This window comes from Carettochelys insculpta, chromosome 12 (assembly GCF_033958435.1).
Source record: "Carettochelys insculpta isolate YL-2023 chromosome 12, ASM3395843v1, whole genome shotgun sequence".
Classification (NCBI taxonomy): domain Eukaryota; kingdom Metazoa; phylum Chordata; order Testudines; family Carettochelyidae; genus Carettochelys; species Carettochelys insculpta.
Window position 1 is genome coordinate 13,085,099 of NC_134148.1, and position 16,687 is coordinate 13,101,785.

Genomic DNA, 16,687 nt, shown 5'->3' on the forward strand with positions numbered 1-16,687 from the left:
GGAGGAGGACGGCCGTGATGAGGGTCAGCAAAAACTGAAGAGCTTCTGGGTGGGGCCAGCACAACCCAGGGGCTGCCCTGGCACCATGGCTAGCTGGAAAGTGCTGTGTCTCTCAGGAAGCATTGAAGCGCTGCTGTAGCAGCTCTGCTGTCCCTTGTGGTGGTAGGCAAGCCTCAGCATGGGCAGGGAATGGGTGTTGTGTGTGTGTGTGTTGTGGGGGGGGGTTAAGGGTGCCCCTTGTCAGGGCTCTTGGAAGGGATTGCCAGCTATGTGACCCTGTCTGACAAGGTGATGGGGGCCATTCTCTCCAGACAACCTGGCAGTCTGGCCACTCTCTGTTGACAGAAGTTTGGTTGGAAGATATCTTCCAACAGCAACTTCTGTCAACAGATTGATCTAGTGTAGACATAGCCTCACAGTTCAGGGCCTCCTCCAAAGCCCACTGAACTTGGTGGGCTTTAGCTGAGGTCCATAGGGCAGCTATTACTGTTGAATACACAATTCAGCCTTTACTTTTATGTAATATTTTGTGAAAAGAAAAGGCAAAATTATTTGGCTGATTCAACTTGTTCTGACCCCGTGTCTTTTATGGAATTAAAACATTTGTGGCTTCCAAAACAGTCTAGTAGAACGTATTAAGCCTAATAAGATAAATTTGTATCTCTAATTCACCCATCTCTGTAGCTCCTGAAGTACTGAGCAGGATTTCAATTCAATGTTAGTAATATAGCTAGGACAAGTTTGCTATGAATTAGCCTGTAGCTAATTTTTCTTTGTCAAGGCATATTTCTATGTTGACCTTTTCATATCACTCAACTGCTTTCTGCCAAAAGTATTTGAACTCTATGGTACCAGTAGTTTATTGATTATTTGTGATTGGTCACAAGTCACATGATGCTGTTTCTATTCCCTGACTGGAAGTGAGGCCCCTTAGCAAAATTCACATGTGAATTGAAAAATACATTTCATATATACATGTGTACATGACTTTGAGATTAATTTTCCAGTAACATTCATGGGCCCTTGCTCTATCCTCACACATAAAAGAACATGACAATTAACATGGAAAGTTACCATGGAAAGGTTTTTCTATTTGCCATGCAGTAGTAGGTAGGACCTTTTTCTTGCACTAGTATCAACAGCAATATAAAAAGCCCACAGAGCTCTGTGCTCTTCTCTGCTTGAGGGTAATTGGACCCAGCACAGTCTGCGTGACAGTTGAAGCTGGAGGACTCCCATGTAAACTGAGTAATCAGCTCCAAAAGCAGGAATGATTTTTTTCTTGACTGTAATGAACTTACTTCAATCAACATAGATTCAATTTCTTTCAGAGCGATATATAGCCTTTCAGTAAGCTTGAGCCCTGGCCTTCCGTATTACATCAATTAGCTCACAAGACGAGTCTTATTAATTCATCTCCTTCCCATTGTGAACACAGAAGTTGAAGTTAATTTGAGCCTACATTTGGATTCACATTCACAGCTGGGAAGTGGGTTCTATGAGCAGTAATTAGTGGTTTTCTCTGAGAAAATGGATTTATTTGGTGTTGTGCGCAAAAAAAGAAAATAGATAAAGTTGCTCTAGTAAGACAACTGAGTAACCAGGCATAAGCCCAATTCAATACATTTAACTGACTATTCCCCCTGTCCTTGAGAGCTTTTCTGTGGCTCTTCCATGCAGGGTCAGAGAGAGATGATATCTCTGCATGTAGTACCTCAGAATGTCTTCATATGCTGCATGCCAGAAAGAAACTGTACGGAGCTTGTGTGCAGCCATAAGCATGCTTAGAATACTGTGCTGAGTTTTCTTATGTCTCTGTTTAGATAGCAGGATGCTGAGCTGTTAAGGCACTGGACTAGGACTCAGAAAACAGGAGTTCAGTTCCTAGCTCTGCCACAGACTCTCTGTATGGCCTTGGACAAGTTACTTATTTTTCTGTGCACAGTTTGTACAATAGAGATAGCAACACTTGCCTGCTTCAAGAGGGTTTGAGGGTTAATTAATGCTTGTGAGGAGTTCAGATACTGTGGTGACAGAGCCATGTAATTATGTTGAACAATGGTGTCTTTATACCAGCAGGGTCAAAAGAGAGAAAACAGAAAGGAAATGTGAAGCTTTGGTCTATAATAGGAAACTAGGTCAATATAATTGCATCAGTCAAAGGATGCACCTACATTAGCAAGTTCTTTCAGAAAATCCAGCCCGTTTTTGAAAGAACATGCAGAGCATCTACGCACAAAATGAGCGCTTTCGATCTGCAACTGAAAGAGTGTGGCTCTTCTTCCGGAAGCCCTCTTCTGCTCCCAGGTCAGGAAGAGCGCCTTCTTTCGAAAGAAAGCCTGTGTCTACACTCCCTGGGACTTTTTCTGGAAGAACAATTCTCTTGGTGCCAAAAGAGCGGGGGCTGGGTGGATCTCTGTAGTCCAGATGTCGCCATGGTGGGAAAAATCCCCCAGCCTGAACGATGCAGTTAAACCAATCTAACCCTGGAGGCAACTGCTCCATAAGTCCCATGGTTTTCTGAGCCCTGTTGTACAATCAGTGTCTTCTACCCTAAGCTGTGATTTTCCCAGGCTCCCCAGCCCACGTGGCCTCTGCCTCTCCAGCATTAAAGAGTAGCTCAAGATCCCGCCTCTCGCAAACACAGCATGCTGATCCTAGTTCCAACTGCCATTTTCCTCACTAACCAAACCCTCCCTGAAGCTCTTTGGCCATCCTATCCTAGCCAGCATTTAAGCGTATTGATTCCCATTTCCAGATAACATATCCCTTCAAAGAATTTCCCCCCGCCCACTGCCCCAAGCATCAAATCCTTCTCCTGCCCCACCCGAACACAGCTAAGGTTCTCTTAGTACAAGTTTACCCAACATCCATGAATGTGTGTTTTCCCCAGGACTCCTGATCTTAGGCCTGAGCCTGGCATTGCAAATTCTGCTTTGATACTTGTGCATTTGAATTTCTGCTTTGGTGCATGAATATCACTGAGAAGATGAAGTACAGTAAGTGTTACGAGGCTGGGGAAGGGCTGGTGTGCAGAATATGTGCGGTCTGATTGGAGTTGTTTAAAAAAACCAGGTTCTGATAGCTCTTTTGAGCTAGAAGGGTTTGCTCAGGCCACTTGCTAGATGCAGTGGGTTTAACGGAATGGTCTTGTGGAACCTTCTGTATGTTTGACTTTGGTCCCCCAAGAAACCTTCCTCCACCTTTAAATCAAACCCCTGTTTGTTTGCTGCAAACTGCACATGGTTCCCCTTAGACTGCCCTACCATCTCCAACAGAGAGAAAAGAGATATTTGTATCATCAAGACTTCTAGCCCATTGGGCCGGCAGCACTTTTATGAGGAAAATAGAAGAAATTAATTAGCTGTAACTGAATTTCACCTCTTTAACCTTAGCTCTTGAGCAAACCTGAGCTAAATAAACATCTGACCATTCAATCTCTTCCACTTAAGGTTAACTTGAGTTTATTATTCAGGCTACTGCCCTTGTGTATTAGGCAAAGCATAAATTACGCATACTAATTACCTTGGATGGGGCACCACTTTAATGAATTCTTTTAATTAAACTGCAACACTGTGGTTTTGCACAGGATGGTCTATATTTCATCCTTAAACTATGTTAACCTTCATCTTTGTCTGGGAGATCACACATTCAACTTGGTTTAATTCATGTAAGTATATACGTAGAGCAGCCCTCTTTTGCTATCAGGGGGAATTTGAAAAATGTTTGCATTCTGTTGCAACTCTAAGAAATTAGATGTTTCAAGGAAAAGTTATGGTTCTGCCAAGAAAGCAGAGTGCAACACACAGAAAAAAGGAGGCAGAAGATGAAGTCGGAGAATGGTTTAATATTGTCAGTTTTCAAAACAAATACAAGTGGATTCTCTCATCTGACATACAGCTGACTCTATATTTTACTGTCAGCAAATTGCTCCTGAAATACGCAGATATTTAAAAGTGATATTAGTCCCAGTAATGATCAGGCCATTCAGTTGCATTCACTGTTGTAAATGGTACAGTTCCGTCCATATTAACAACACTAACCACTTACAACTCAAGAGCTGCACAGTTCCAGTGATTTTTTTTTAAGGAAACAACATGGAATTTCTCTTTTTTTGAATACCTGCTCTCTGACTCCAGTCATCCAGCCAGTAAATATATTCCCTCCCTACAGCTGTAGTCTTCTGTAGTGTTTATCTGCCTGACCAGCTTCAGGTCATAAGTGGTTTCCCCTTGTTTTAGTTTTAAAAACTGCAGTCACTGCATGAGCTGGAGATGGATGTGCAAGTTAGCTGGCCAGGTGGAGAGCAGTCCAGATTGCTATGGACAGAATTCACAATATTTATGAAATAAAGCATTCATTGTTTCCCATCTTGAGTTCTGCTGTGGCCTTCTCTGATTTTCTTGATCCCCACCTCACCTGCCTCTTTGGTCCCTGTAAAACACTTTGCGGAGTACCTGCGTGGTCAACCATTCTGGCCATGTCACCACACTGATCCTCCTCCTCCATGAACCCAAATACCGACTGCTTGTGCTTGTCTCCAAAACCCTTCACAGCTTGGGATTTGGGGCCTGATCAGTGGTGCTGGAACAACTTTTAGGGTACGGGTGCTCAGCTGCTGCCCCCCCCCGCTTTACCTTATCCATGCCCCTCACTGCCTCAGGCTGTGGCCACAGCTGCGGAGAAGTGCAGAGCCCCTGGGCTGCAGCGGAACTGCCAGGACCATGGGCAGCAGCAAAGCCCCTTGAAGCCAGGCCCCCAGGGCCATAGGGCTGATGGCTGGACCACCCTGGAGCTGGTATATGAGACCCCCAGCAGCAGCAAGGCTCCTGGGTGCAGGGTGGAGGCTGGAACCTTGGCAGGGAGTGCAAAATCTAGGTTATAACACTCTTAATCCTGTGCTTGTGGGCCTGAGCCAAAGCCCATTTAAATCAGTGGGAGTATTTCCCCTGTGCACCATCACCACCTATGTCCTTTGCTGCATCACCAGTTTGTCAGCTTCTCCCACAAACACCTTTGTGACTTCTTCAGCGTCACTGCTCGTGAATGGAACACTCTCCCCACATGCCATATTCTTCTCCTTCGTCAGTTTCTTCCACAATACCAATACACCGTACTCGTATAGGGAACTACCTCTGTCAAAGACCATGCAATAAGGAAACAAGACTGTATTTTTCCATGTATTTTGCCCACTCAATTATACAGACTTGTAAAATGCCCCTCTAAGTATTGTAAGTAGCATAAACAAAATTGGTCCAATATAATATGGATTTAGCACCAAGCTACTCTCAAAGGTCAGATTCCGTCCTTTGTTTTCCCTGTGCACTCCACTGAGCAGCACAGTCGTAAGAGATGGCAGAATTAGGCCCTCAGGTACTGTGAAAAGAACCAAAATGATGCACTTTAGGAATACAATTTAGTATCATCCCAGACAAAGAGAGACAGATCGGAACTGAACAAAATGTATTTTGTAGGTGCGTAAATATTGCATGTATGTGTATTGCCTATTTGCATGCCAGGGTGCTAATCAAATATGCATGTTCCCTGAGCGAATCCACAACTGCTGGTTTGGGCTGCATCACTTTGATTCCTCTGCACTCAGAGCTGGGTCCTTAATCCCATTGTCTGCTGTGGGCTTGCCGTATGTACAGTGCCTCCGGGCTGTGCTCTTATGTAACATATGTTTTGATGCACCATCTGCTCTTAATAGGTTCCCAAGTAGTTGCTGCATTACAGCCTCGCTTTCTGGTGGTGACAAGTGCCCACAACCCCTTTTTCTGTCTGGGTCAGGGATTCTTGCGGCAGTGGGTGAGTGGTAGCAAGGGAGGTTAAGTGTACAGAAGCTTGTGGAGGCAATGCGGTATAACTGTCAGTGGAGGGGAGCTTCCTGCCGCAGGGTTTAGTTCATGACATGTTGGTGCCCATTCAGTACATGGGCCCAAATAAAACTGGCTTCATCTTTCCTGACTGGGCAACTTGCCATGCTAGCATCAGGGCCTGAATGGAGGCAGCCAAGAATCAATACACAGCATGAAGATCAAAGACATTTGGAGACAAGATTGCCACCAGGGAACACGGAAACAGCCAGATTCTGGTGCTTGCAATGGTGTGAGTGGCATGTCATGCCTGCAATTCTCCAAAGAAAGTGCTGGGATTGAATTTAAAAGGTGATGAATGAACTGACCCCACAGACTCCCCTTTTCCGATCTCCTGAGCAGGCCTGGCAGAGCTGGCTGAGAAAAGTTGTCTAAAAATTGATAAAATAGGTGCTAAGGTCTCCCTAGATAGATTGGGAACAGAAGAGAATGGATTGGGCCATTCAAGGGAAGGGTGTGTTTTCAGAAAGGCCCTGTAAAGAGGAATGAAATGTTACAGACTGTATGGAAATGATGAAAGATGTACGGTTCAGAGAGATTTTTTCCATGTCCTTTGGGCCCTTGTGCTGGACCCACACAAGCAAGGTATCCTTGAGATAACATTCAAAGCTTCCCCAGGGTGGGGTGAGACAATGGCCCCATTTTCCCAGCCCCATCACCCTCCTGCATCCCAACAAGGCTGCAGGAAGAGTAGACGTCTTAGTCACACACAGTGCTTTACAGGTCTCCGGCCTATGCCTGAAGAGCCACTGCTCAGACTGTTCTCAGCTCTTTCTGGCCGTGTCTACACGTGCACGCTACTTCGAAGTAGCGGCGCCAACTTCGAAATAGCGCCCGTCACGGCTACACGTGTTGGGCGCTATTTTGAAGTTGAAATCGACGTTAGGTGGTGAGACGTCGAAGTCGCTAACCCCATGAGGGGATGGGAATAGCGCCCTACTTCGAAGTTGAACGTCGAAGTAGGGCATGTGTAGACGATCTGCGTCCCGCACCATCGAAATAGCCAGGTCCACCATGGCGGCCATCAGCTGAGGGGTTGAGAGACGCTCTCTACAGCCCCTGCGGGGCTCTATGGTCATCGTGTGCAGCAGCCCTTAGCCCAGGGCTTCTGGCTGCTGCTGCGGCAGCTGGGGATCCATGCTGCATGCACAGGGTCTGCAGCCAGTTGTCGGCTCTGTGGATCTTGTGTTGTTTAGTGCAACTGTGTCTGGGAGGGGCCCTTTAAGGGAGCGGCTTGCTGTTGAGTCCGCCCTGTGACCCTGTCTGCAGCTGTTCCTGGCACCCTTATTTCGATGTGTGCTACTTTGGCGTGTAGACGTACCCTCGCAGCGCCTGTTTCGATGTGGTGCTGCCCAACGTCGAAGTTGAACGTCGACGTTGCCAGCCCTGGAGGACGTGTAGACGTTATTCATTGAAATAGACTATTTCGATGTCGCTACGTCGAAATAAGCTATTTCGATGAAGCGTGCACGTGTAGACGTAGCCCCTGTGAGCCACGGTTAGATGTGGGAGTTGCCTGTCAGTACATGAGAGTAAATAGGACTAGGTTGGTGTAATTTACAGACTGAAGGAGCAGGCAGGAAGTGTGTAGCCAGACAAGCAGCTCTTAGGAAGATTAGTGAGTGTGCAGTTTGAAATAGCCCCCTGCCCACCTGTTCCTTCTCTTCTGTGTGTAAGTTCCAGCAGCTTGGACCTCCTTCTCAGAAGATAACTTCCACCACCTTAAATGCCACCCATGTCAGAATTTGGTCCCATAGCTTCGAGAATAGCTACGTAGGTGCGTCTTTTCAATTTCCTGAAGTCACCAGCCAGAAAAAGAGGAAAACAAGAATATACACTCATCCCTCGCTATATGAGCACAATTGGTTCCCAAATTTCTGCTCATAGGCAAAAACTCATGAGCGACACTATATCAGAGAGGGAGCCGTATTAGTCTGTATCTTCAAGAACAACAAGACGTTCTGTGACACCTTATAGATTAACGGACATTTTGGACCATAAGCTTTCATGGGCAAAGACCCGCTTCATCAGATGCAGTGTGCCCTTGTAGTCAAGAAGCCTAACAGCATACTGGGGTGCATTAGGAGGAGCATTTTGAGCAGATATAAGCCGTGTCTACACGTGCACGCTACTTCGAAGTTGCGGCACTAACTTCGAAATAGCTCCCGTCACGGCTACACGTGTTGGGCACTATTTTTGTTAACTTCGACGTTAGGCGGCGAGACGTCGAAGTCGCTATCCTCATCAGGAGATGGGGATAGCGCCCTACTTCGACATTCAACATCGAAGTAGGGACCGTGTAGTCATTGCGCATCCCGCAACTTCGAAATAGCGGGGTCCGCCATGGCGGCCATCAGCTGAGGGGTTGAGAGATGCTCCCTCTCCAGCCCCTGTGGGGCTCTATGGTCACTGTGTGCAGCAGCCCTTAGCCCAGGGCTTCTGGCTGCTGCTGCGGCAGCTGGGGATCCATGCTGCAGGCACAGGGTCTGCAACCAGTTGTCGGCTCTGTGGATCTTGTGTTGTTTAGTGCAACTGGGTCAGGGAGGGGCCCTTTAAGGGAGCGGCTTGCTGTTGAGTCCGCCCTGTGACCCTGTCTGCAGCTGTGCCTGACACCCTTATTTCGATGTGTGCTACTTTGGCGTGTAGACGTTCCCTCGCAGCGCCTATTTTGATGTGGTGCTGCGCAATGTCGAAGTTGACGTTGCCAGCCCTGGAGGATGTGTAGACGTTATTCATCGAAATAAGCTACTTCGATGTAGGCTTCACGTGTAGATGTAGCCATAGAGAAGTTGTTGTTCCCCTCTATTTGGCACTGGTGAGGCCACGTCTGGAGTATTGCATCCAGTTTTGGGTCCTCCTGGTACAGAGAGGATGTGGATGTGCTGGAGCAGGTTCAGCAGAGGGCAACAAAAATGATTAAAGGGCTGGAGCACATGACTTTATGAGGAGAGGCTGAGGGATTTGGGCTTGTTTAATTTGCAGGAGAGAAGACTGAGGGGTGATTTGATAGCAGCCTTCAACTTCCTGAAGGAGAGCTCTAGGGAGGATGGAGAGAAACTGTTCTCAGTGGTGACAGAAGGCAGAACAAGGGGTTCTGAAGTTATGGAAGGAGAGAAGTAGGTTGAATATTAGGAAAAACTACTACGCCAGGAGGGTGGTGAAGCACTGGAATATGTTGCCTAGGGAGGTGGTGGAATCTCCACCCCTAGAGGTTTTTAAGTCCAGCTTTGACAAAGTCCTGGCTGGGATGACGTATTGGGGGTTGATCCTGCTTGAAGCAGGGGGCTGGACTCAATGGCTTCCTGAGGTCCCTTCTAGCTCTATGATTCTGTCGTCTTCAGGACACAGTCTGAGGAGGGGAGGTGCTGTGTTCCCTGGTGCTAGGCAGATTTCACAAGAGGATAACTCACTCAGATGTGGCAGAAGGTGTGTCCATACAGTCTTGTCTTGGAATAAGAATGCTATGAAATATGAGGATGTGGGGGCACCTATGAGAACAAAAGGTAATTCTCACAAAACTGGGTGAGAGGGCAAGAAAATAGCAGATGAAATTCAGCGTTGAAAAATGCAAAGTGATGCACCTTGAAAAACATAATCCCAATTATGTGCACAAGGTGGTGGGGGCCACATTATCTATTAGCACAAAAGAAAAAAGATTGTGGCGTCATCATGCATAGGTCTGGGTAAATGTCCATTCAATACGCAGCAACAGCAGTCAAACAGCGAACTGCGTGTTAGGAACCACCAAGGCAGGAGTGGGGAACTTTTTCAGGGGGTGGAGGGGCCACTGACCCAGATAAAAATCAAGCCGGAGCCACACAAGAGAGAAGCAAACCAAAAACAACAATTACAAAAAACAAATTGTGGCACCAATTGAAAAGCATGCTCTTTGCACACCAGAGCTGGTGCGAGAGCCAGGGCTAGTGCATTTTGTGGGCCCCCCTAGGCTCTGGGGTCAGGCCAAAAATGAGGGGTTCAGTGTGAGAGGAGGCGGTCAGGAAGTGGGTGGGAGGGAGGCAGGAGCAGGCTAGGGGCTGGGGGTCTGAGTGAGAGATGGGTGCAGGAGCAGACTGGGGATGGGAGTGCGAATGGGAGGAAGGCTGCAGGAGCAGGCTGGGGCGTAGGTGATGGGGATGCAGGAGCAGGGTGAGTGTAGGGGACTGTGCAGGAGTGGGGGTGCAGGATGGCAGCGTGGGGGTTGGGTGACAGGGGTCACTTACCTGTGTAGCATCCTGGCAACGCACATAGCTCTGTGAACAGAGGCACCCCCCAGCCCACTGCTCTGATTGGCCACAATTACCACCAATTGTATCAGGCAGAGAAAAGTCTTTCCAGGCAGCGCTGCCATTCCCCCGTCCATGGGAGGGGGAGTGGTGGTGCACAGGGCTGGTTCCTGCCTGTCCCGAGCCACACACTGTGGGCCTCATCTCACCTCTGCCTGCCTGACTGTACCTCACAGGGCTTGGGGCTACACAACCCTTATCCCGCCACAGGCTGGGTGCAGGGATGGAGAGCTCCAAGCCTCAGGGGCCACATCCAGGCAAGCCATGGGCCAGGGGTTCCCGATCCCTGCTCTAAGGAACAGATAGAGAATAAGATAAAAAATATCCTAATACCTCTCTGTAAATTACAGAATGACAACATCTTGAATACCGTGTACAGTTCTGGTCACCTGATCTCAAAAAAGATAAATTAGAATTGGAAAAAATACAACAGACTACAACAGTTATTAGGGATATGGAGAGCTTCCATCTGAAAAATTAAAAAGACTGGGACTTCAGCTTGGAAAAGAAACAACTAAGAAGGGATATGTAAGGAGACCGCTTAGCACGACTGTGAAAGAGGTCTATAAAACTTGGAATGGTGTGGAGGAAGTGGGCACGTAACACACAGATTAGGGGTCACCCAGTGAAGTGAATAGGCAGCAGCTTTAAAACACATACTTTGTGCAATACTTGGTCAACATGTGGAACTCATTGCCAGGGCATTTTGTGATGGCCAGAGCTATCACCGGGGTCAGTGGCTGTTAGCCAAGGTGGTCCATAATGCAACCCCATGCTCTGGGTGTACATTCGATTGCTAGAAGCTCAAACTGGATTGCTGCGGATGAATCTCATAATAAAATACTCTGCTCTGTTCATTCCCTCTGATGAAGTTGTCAAGAGCTGCTGGCAGAAGAGAGGGTGATGGGCTAGATGGCCCATTTGTCTGACCTATGCTCTAGTTGAGGAGAGCTGCTCAGGCGGTTGCAGTTGATAGGCTGGTGTCCACTCTTGACCTTAAGCACAGGAGACCCTCGATGTACACAAAGGTTGCATTCCCATGCAACCTCACAAACCCCAAATTTTGCACACGTCGGGGGTGGCTTTTTCCCAGCAGAACACCCATGCCTGCCGCTTCCCTGGGGCTCTGAGTGGGGAGCGTCTGCGGCTGCTGCTTCCCCAAGGCTCCAGACAGGGAGTGCCTGCAGCTGCTGCTTCCCAGGGACTGCAGGGGGGGTGGGGAGTGCTGGCTCCCTGGGGCTTGGTGCAGCCGGGAGGAGCCACCCGCCCCCCCACATGTGTATGCGACAGGGAGCTAGGGCTGTCCTAGCCATGGGAGGGGGCAGTAGTGTTAAGCCTGGGGTGGGTTAGGGCTGCAGGGGAGGTGGCGGGTGGAGGTGAGCCAGAGCCATGCGCAGGTGGTGACCAGGGCTGCATGGGGCCGGGGGGGGGGGGGGGGGGGTTGAGCCAGGGTGGGGGGGATGTTGGGATTTTGAGATGCGCTTAACTCTCATTGATGCAAATTAAGTGCAACTCAAAATCACACATTTTGAGGGTTTACTGTATTCTGAACTCACATGGATAATCAAAAGAAATGTGATGGATCATCAGTTTTTTATATATTGTATTTAAACTGTTTTTTTAATTTAAAAAAAATTGTCAAAGCTAAACTGCTGAATTGCCAAAGCTAATACTACTAAAAGTAAAGGAACTCAGCAATCAGAGCAAGGTCAGATCAATAAATCAGCATATCAATCTCAATATTAGATTGGCGTTAAATAAGCTAATTAATTAAATGGTCAGATTAACACCAAAGAAATGTCGCTCCTTATAAATTCTAAGACAGGAGCAAAGGAGGTGGCTGTCCACCTGGCTATAAATGCCCCGGTAGAATTGTACCAAAATCAACTAAATCTGTAATTTGGTGCTGATTAAGTACTGTAGTACCAAAACCAAATTACACTCTGGTATCTGAACCATAACCTCACAGTCAATTATAAAGCTTCCTCCTACCCTTTACTGTCCCCCGGCCTCCAGCACAGATATATGCAGATGTGGACAGGCACCATTCATGGCAAGTGGAAGTCTGACCATTCTTATCTCCCACTCCCAGCATTTGCTGGTAACAGTTTAAAGTCTTGGTATTCTCAAAAACAGAATATGGTTGAATGAATATGTTTCTTAGACAATATTTAGTGTTGTTCAAACCTAGGGGACTTTTTTTCTGGTGCCTTCCCTGTGTGGAAGATATTCTCACCCCTGGGCATGCACACAGCCACACGGCTCTGGGGGAGGGCATCAGTTAGAGCTGGGCGGTGGGGCTGGGAGCGCCTGGCTGTATAAAATTTTGTATAATATAATGTGGCAAATATGGAACGATGACAACCACAAGTGCGGCCAGCTTTGAATTCCCACTGTACACCTCTGGCATGGCCTGTCCGTCGCTTGGTGTCAGAGTAACACTCTGAAAGCAGAGAATCTGAAAAGGCTGAGATGTCCCACAGCTAAATCAAAAGACAAAAATCGATTAAAAAGGAAACAAGCTAATACGTGATTTGTGAGCTCTTCAGCACTAAGTCTTCTGGACTTCAGTGGAACAGAAACAGGAACTGTAGTTGAGGAGCCAGGTGATGTGCTGGTCCATTGCTTCTCACTAAGGGATCTTCAGATAGAAAGAAACTGGCCAAAGACTGGTGTAGCCTGTTTCTGAGTGATCTCTTCTCCCCAAGGTGACCAGGTCTTAGGAAGTTTAGAAGTCAGGCTTCCACCTTGTGGCTTCTGAGCCCAAGAGGCAAAGCCTTTGTGGTGCTATCCTTGATATTTTTGTGAACTAACTTATTCAAACTTGCAATGCCTCCCTCTGAGGCCTCGCACCAGGAAAGCCGGATATGAGGCCTCCATCAGAGCTGTGCAACTTTGTCCAGTCAGGTTGCAATAAGGTAAAGCTTAGCCAAAGTCAATTTTGGGAAAATCCTTTTCAAATCACCAACTTGCTAAATACACAGTATTTTATATACCACAGAGTCTGTAAGAGTGACAATCCACCCACCCTGCTGAACAACAGTATAAAATAGTGGACTTGTGAGACAACTTTTGAGGAAAGTAGCATTGTCCTATCTAGATGGAAAAGTCTTGAGATGACTTTGCGTAACCAGTTTGTCAAAGGTTCCACATGAAAATCCCATTAAAATAGCTCAAATCTAAGAACTAAATAACCAATAACTCAAAACTAAGAATATAATATACATTCAGGCTGTTTAGTGGCACGCTAATAAACAGCCCAAAATATGCTAATGAGGCATGTATGTAAATTCCCCGTGCCTCATTAGCATAAGCTCACGTGAGTTGGAGTCCAGAAGACCATCTTCCAGACTCCATACCACGTGACCTTATGCTAATGAGGCACCGGGAATTTACTTACATGCCTCATCAGCGTATTTCGGGCTGTTTATTAGCATGCCGCTTTCGGAGGAAGTAGCATGTGTAGAAACAGCAAGACAGTGCTGCATCTTTCCTGTTGAAATCATAAACTGACCTCCATGAGTTGTGGTAGCTATATTGGCAAGACAAGCTCTCCCACCACAGTAACACTGTCCACACTAGTGCTTATGTCAGTGTAATTTATGTCGCTTGAGGGGTGCTTTATTCACGCCCCCAACCCACACAGATTATATCATAAACCATAGTGTAGGCATAGCTAGAATGTCACAGATCAATACAAGATGGAACAGATTATTAAGCCAACATGGTTAATGCATGTTGCAAGAGACAAATTAAATTGAAGTGGTCAGTTAATACCTTTGGACAAAGGAGATCAAGTATGTTTCAAATTGTTGTAATGAGGCATAAAATCTGTCTCTCTATTGAGACTGTGGCTTTCAGTTTCTAGAAAAGTTATGAATTTAAGCTCCAGGGTCCATCTCTTGACGGTGTTGTCCAGGTGGAGATGGAGAAGTCAGTATAGAATGATAATTTTGTGATCGTCATTCTCTTTCTTTTTTTTTCCCGTGTGAGTTTGTTTGAGAGCGCAGTGATCATCTGCTTTATAATTAATGGTTATTACAGAAAGTGAACAGGTTTTTTTTAAAGTGCTTGGAGGGAATAAGTGTGTGTCAGTGACACTAGCAATGAATTTAACATTCTGTGCTGCTGATTATGCCCAAAAATTATTATTACTAATTTACATTGTAGTCACATCTAAAATGTGCCAGCCATCTTCCAACCCCAGAAGAAGATATGAACCCTACTTCAGAGTTTAAAAACTAAGGCCACAGTCCTGCAAGTTATTCCATGCCAGCAAACACTTGTGCCTGAATGGTTTGTGTCTTTGGGGCTCTGCATGGATGCATAGATAACCATGCATGGCACAACTTGCAGGTGAGGGGATCAGGCACTTGGTTTTATAAAATATTGTGAATTCGATTTTGTTTCTGGATCTTATACAAATTTCCATTTCTATAGTCTTTTGAGAAGATAACTAGGAGCTTTTTTCTTGTTTTTTATTAGTAGAAAAATTTAGATTGATTTTAAAAAATTACATGGAAATATATTTCTATCCATTGAAGTTCATGCAAAAAATAAAATATTCCAAGCTCACATATAAAATGTCAAATTCTCTGTTGGTCACAATACTGCAACTGCAATAAAATTAGAGAGAGTGCTCCTTTGGCTTCTGAAGACTTTTGGTAGCATCTATGCAAACACTGCACAGAGATCATTTGAAGCCATGTATGTATAGCTTGAGGAACAGAACAAAGGGTCTTGTGCTTCTTTTGAAAAGGCCTCTGTCACTGCAGCTAAAAGAGCAGTAGCATTTCCTGAAGTTGAGGCTCCATAACAGGTTCCACTGTAACTCCCTATCTTCATTGGTTCATGACTTTCTGAAAAGTTTGCCTTTCACACTTGAGCTTTCCATGTTTGATTTTTGCCAAAATGTGATAGTTTCTGGGTTTTTTCCCCCAGAAAGTTTGAGTCAAAGTGACTAAATGTGTTTGAGTAAGAGCTGATAAGGGGGTGGATATTCTTAATGTGGCCATTTTGTAAAAAAAAAAATAGTAAAAATAATAACAAAAATTCTTTATAAATAAATACTTAATTTTTTAACATTTTTAGCATGGAGCTGATTTGTATTAGGGAACTAGCCCTCACTGACAAACAGTGACAGGGTATTCTGGTGAAACATGTTTTGATTTGATTGCCTTAAGAGCCTTCAGAACTTGTATGCTGTGCTTGAGCAGTGGATACTGTAGGCAATTTCTCACTGTGACTCCAGTCCTCCAACAAGCTCCATGCAGAGGAAATCCTCTAAGGATGGGTCTACACTTGCCACTGAAGATCGAGCACTTAGGTTCAATCTTCTGGGATGCCATTTCACACACGTGTGAAACGGCGCATTCCGGGGTCCATGGTGACTCCAGAACTCCTTGAGAGCCACAAGGGGTAAGGAATGCTGACAGGGAGGAGTTCTTCTGTCGGCACTGAGGACGGGTGAATATCGATGGCTACAAAATCGATTTTTGATAAGCAACTGGCATACCTAAAATTGCATAGCAGCCATCAGCAGTCAAGGTTAAGTGTAGACCCAGCCTAAGATTGCTTAGAATCCTGCTGAAATCAATCTGTCTGACTGCAGTGCTCTGTCTGTATTGAATTGTTTGCAGGATTGGGGACCTAAGTGCATCATGTATGCAACTAAGGGAAATTGCACATGTACGTGGGAGTGTCTGATTTAGCTGCACCATGAAAAATGAGGTGCAGGTGGATTCAGAGAGCCAAGACATCTTCAAACCTTGTGTATCGTTGCATGGTATACGGCTGCTTTGCAAAGAGCTCCTTGGACCTGCTCCACATTTTGTGAAGGTCTCCATAGCTGAAGCAACCTCTTTTGAACTTGGAGGGAGGAATTAAGTTTGCAGGACAGAAGAATTTGGAGGAAGGATCAGGCAGGCGGTGTCTATGCACAGGGCTGGAATGCAATATCATTGTAAGTAGTTCTCTTAATAAAGAGAGTGGTCTAGATGGTACTTGGGCTGCTGTGAGGGGAGAGGACTGGACTTGATGACCCCTCAAGGTCCCTTCCAGTTCTAGTGTTCTAGGATTCTGTGAAAACCAAAATATGTCACATTCCAATCAGACTCATCCCACACACAACACGGAAGTGTTGATCCAATATCCAAACGTCTAACTTTAACCACACAAGTATTCCTATTGAAACCATCCAGGGGACTACTCACATGCTTAAAGTTAAGTGTGTGCTTAAGTGCTTTATTGTATCAGGGTATAAAATATCTTTACATTTGACTGGCAATACTGTGTTTTAATCTTTTTGAATTGTACCATCCATCTTTGCAATAAGTTGGGCTTCGGAATAGGAAGCCGTGGCTTTAAAGTAGACTTTGGCACTTTATCCTCTTTAAATCTATATTCTCTATTGAAGTAAATAAACCAACACAGTAAAGAGAGCTGATAGCTACTCCATCTGTATTATGGCACACAATGATGGCTGGAAGTTAAAGATTTGATATATAGATCTATTTTTTTTATTGCCAG